The sequence below is a fragment of the Engraulis encrasicolus genome, chromosome 10 (genome assembly GCF_034702125.1).
Source record: "Engraulis encrasicolus isolate BLACKSEA-1 chromosome 10, IST_EnEncr_1.0, whole genome shotgun sequence".
NCBI lineage: Eukaryota > Metazoa > Chordata > Actinopteri > Clupeiformes > Engraulidae > Engraulis > Engraulis encrasicolus.
The window spans coordinates 50,336,643-50,341,642 of record NC_085866.1 but is presented as its reverse complement, the minus strand read 5'-3'; positions in this window follow the sequence as shown (position 1 = coordinate 50,341,642).

The following is a 5,000-nucleotide window of genomic DNA, read 5'->3' as shown; positions in this document are numbered from 1 at the left end:
TACCTGTGGCCATTTGTCAGGCTATTTGTTTGGCCCTCAGCCTCATTTGCGCTACATAATTGGTAGTGGTGTCAACAATGATCGATTCGGCAATGCAATCCAATGCAGGGCATGGACGATCCAGAATCGATCCGGCAATTCTTTTAAGTTTCAATTACTTCCATAGATATTTTTCCATAGATATTTTGGGAGCAAATTAATGTTAAATTAAATAAAAGCACTTCAAAACATTGCAAGACTGATACAGACTGATACAGAAAACAGCCAATAAATTGTTGATCAGTATCTGACTACTTGTATTGCCTCATCATGACTGATTAAACGAATCACTACCTCCCGAATCGTGATCGAATCGGATAGTGAGGGCAGTTCCAATCCACACCACTAATAGTTGGAGACCACTGCCCTAGCGATGTTCACGTATCTCGAGTAGCCCCTCACTCACTTCGTCTTGCTCCATACATTTGTTATTATAAACATTTTCCACATACCCCCTATAATGTGCTTGCATACCCATGATACATGTTCCCCTGGCTGGGCATCACTATCCTAAGCCTTGTTGATTTGCCTCGGTAATATCAAACAACTAGTAAGGCTAAGCCTCCAGTCTGCACTGATTGATTTTTTAAAGCGCTAACGATTAAGCCCTTGAAAACATGGGAGATAGGAATGATTCATAGGGCTCTGGTCACCAAGAAGTTAATGCTGGGCTTTCTCTTTATTAATGTGTCAACCAGGAAAAATATTTGCAATTACCATTACACGTGTACTGGCGTACTAGCATTGAGTTGTGTGGCGCGTGTATGCATGTTTTCATTTTATTTTATGAAGTACCGTGGTGGAGCTGGTTTTCTCCTGAAATAATTAGAGAGCGTTTTGTTTTGTAGGCCGAATATAAAATGCTTGCCCAGCCCTATTGCCTGCCTCATAAAGCTCAGAGCCAATAACCAGCATCTCTGCCCATGTTATCTACCTTGAATATTGTTGAAATGTTCTGCCCTCTCTTGCCACACCTGAAAAATGAGTGGTGAGTGTTTTTAGATGTGTCTTATAGCATCTATATAAGAGGGTATGTCTGTGCGTCCGTCAGTCTGTCCATCTGAAACGCATTCTTTAAATCGGCCAAAACACGATCGTCGCCGGCAATCGGACGCATCTTTGTCCGACTGTCGGACTTGTTGTGTATGCCCTGGGTTTGGTGAATAGCTTGAATGAAATGGACAGTGTACTGGACCTGCAAACACGTCAAATATGTAAATGCAATAGGTCTTGACTTAACAGATCGATATGAAGGCTTGGTGATGGCTCTTTAAAATGAAAAACCACTGAAAATATATGAGGTTTGCAGTGACCGTGGAAGTCAAAGTGTCACTTGTGGATCAGGAAGGTTACTGATCTAGTGGTTCTGTGTCCTCTTGGCCCGGCTGAAGTGTCCTTGAGTAGGACTGTAAATGCCAATCCACGCCGGATGGGAATGTGTTCTGTGCTGTGGAGGGAAGGCTTTTCACCATTTCTGAGTGTGTGTGGGGTTAGTGGGTCAGTTTGAGGAATTAACCTGTGAAGCACATGGAATGGCATCAAGAATAGAAATTCACTGGGTTAAATGCAGTCTTTATAGCCTGAGGACCATAATTGAGATTCTGAAAATAGAGCTCTCATGGTTGAATGAATCATTCCAGATGCAGTTTTTGAAAGCAGACCAGCAAACATGGCTTCTAGAACAGTCTCTTAGCCTCCAGGATCTTTCATTTTGCCTTTGTGATATCTGACATCTTACGTAAATAGCATGCAGAATTTTGTTCAGGATTTTGTTTGTTTGCACAAACAACAACCTTTCTTACATGCACCCAAGACGCACAGTTAAGTGCTGAATGGTGTTTTTTTCCAGTCTCGTTTGAACCAACTTCATTATCATGCATCTCACACCCTTTCGCCTGTAATGTGGAGCCCCAGCCCTGCTCACCCTCCTCTACTCACACTATGGGGGTTGGGGTTCGATCTTTTGGCTACCGCTACCATGTACAGGGAGCAGCTACATGCAAGACACTCTGTCACACTCACAGACAAACAAATGAACACACACACGCGCGTGCACACACACACACGCAGGCACGCACGCACGCACGCATGCACGCACACAGACACACACACACACACACACACACACATACACACACACACACACACTCACACACACACGCGCGCACACACACACACACACACACACACACACACACACACACACACACACACACACACACACACACACACACACACACACCCCCCCCCTCTCTCTCTCTCTCTCTCTCTCTCTCTCTCTCTCTCACTCTCTCTCTCTCTGCCAGACACACACACACACACACACACACACACACACACACACACACACACACACACACACACACACACACACACACACACACACACACACACTATAGACACAGACACCACCCCAAACACACATAGACGCACACACACACTGTATTCATATGCTGAATATGGGCGTTCAGTGTAGAGCAGACAGTAAATGAGGGTCGTCTTTGCATACTCCAGCTCCTACGCATGGTCCTTTTTTGGTTTCATGTAATACCCATATGCATACAAGCAAATGCACACATGCACACATGCATGTACACAAAGGCATACACGCACGCACGCACGCACGCACGGACACACACACACACACACGCGCACACACACACACACACACACACACACACACCAAACACACACACACACACACAAACACACGCACAGAGTTACAGACCAAGAGAGTGATATAGACTGGTGGAGAGGATGACAGACAGACAGACAGACAGACAGACAGACAGACAGACACACACACACACACACACACACACACACACACACACACACACACACACACACACACACACACACACACACACACACACACACACACACACACACACACACACACACACACACGCACACACGCACACACGCACAGAGTTACAGACCAAGAGAGTGATATAGACTGGTGGAGAGGATGACAGACAGACAGACAGACAGACAGACAGACAGACAGACACACACACACACACACACACACACACACACACACACACACACACACACACACACACACACACACACACACACACACACACATTTCTATAGACCATACTACACACTAGCCCCGTTTATACTGCAGGCCATTGGCCCAGGAACTTAGGCCCAGGAACTGAAGCCCGGGAACTTAAGCCCAGGGCTGGAGTTCCTGGTGCGTTTATACTGCAGGCCAACTGAAAATTCTAAATGGAATGGTAGCTGTGGTAACCATTCAAAAATGACCTGTAAGCACCAGGGCTAACTGGTGGCCCTGGCAGTTGAGGAGGACCTGTTACCTGGACAACAGTTCTTGGTTTGGCCCAGTTCTGGCCTAGCCCAGGCGGTATAAACTGGTACAGGGGCTGGGCTTAGGTTCCTGGGCTTAAGTTCCTGGGCCAATGGCCCGCAGTATAAACTGGGCTGATAGTCTCTGCCTACACACCCCTAGTAATCGGAAAATTAAGTGGTTTTGAGGAGAGTTGTGGAGGGATGTTGTACTGTGTGGTATGGTGCTCTAGGTAAGGTTGTGGTAGTGTGGTAGCCTACTGTATATGGATGGTGGTGCAGTGATGTGTGGAAGGGTGTGGTCCTGTGATTGCTGTGGTATTGTGAGGTGACTGTGGCTGTGGAGCTATCGGTTCTGACAATTTCGATTATGCCCGCACCCTGGCGCATACGTCATTGGTCAAGATCATCTGAACAGAGCATGGATCAGCAAGGGGTGGCTCCGTCAAAATAGAGCTCTGCCGAAGACGGCCGCCACATCTGCGGGTGTGTGGGGTCATGTTGAAAACAGTGGAGTCGAACTTTGGCAGACCAGTGTATAATAGTTATATTACATTTAGCTGATGGTTTTGTCAAACTTAGCAGAATGGGCTTAGGTGCTTTGCTCAAGGGCACTTCAGACATGGAGGGAGAAAGGGATTGGTAAGGGTGGGGTTTGAAGGAGGAAAACCATCACACACCAGAGGTTTCGAGGTACAGGTAGCAGGTACTAGTTTCCTGCTTCAGAGGGGAAGATACCGCACACTCTTGTCCATCATGCTGAATTTTATTTACACAAACGTTTCGGCCCAGCCTTTCTCAGCGGGGTTTGAACCTGCAACTCTGTGATCTACAGTCCATCTCCCTAACCACTATCACCACAGCTATATACAGTGTGTGTGGTACAGACCAGGGTGTGTTGTTGTGTTGTTGCTGCCTAATAGAAGGAGGGAGGGCATAAACATGAAAGCTTTCTGGAGCCCATGCAGCTGCCAGAGGGGGGTGCCAGGCAGTTGAGAACCATGGGGGTATTCTGAAGGGGAGGAGTCCAAAATAATTGGATCTTTTCAGGACGCCCCGCCATCTGTGTGGGCTGGCCTGGCAGTGTGTAGGTATGTGAGATAGCTGTGTGAAGTAGTGGTATACTCTGCATTGTCACAGCATGTTACTCTGGTGTTGAGTTGCATTGTAAATTGCCGGCCGAAGAAATATGCTGCCCGTAGCCTACACAAAGGCAATCTGCAGTAACTACATATTTTGTCAAAATTGAGTCTACACAGAAGATAACCTTCATAACACCTCCGTTGTGAGTGTTGTGACAAAGCCTTATGTCAAATGTGTCCTGTTTTAGAGATATTGCTATGTCAATGTTGCAATAGGCAGCGTAATTTCAACTCAACAGCTCGTAATATTTAGACAATATTGAGTAGAATTAACTCTGTAAAAGAGTCACTTTGTTACATATAGAGTTAAAAATACAGCTGTTTTTTTGAGTGGGGGCAGATACTATCTGAAAAGGAGCTAAGTACAGCTCTTTAAGAGTTCTATTAACACTGGTGTATTTACTCTGTAGCAGCATGTTACTGTGGTGCTAAGTTGCAGGGACGCCGTATGTTGTCCCGGGCCCATGGAGATAGGGCCCCCAGAATTGGGTCCCCATTACA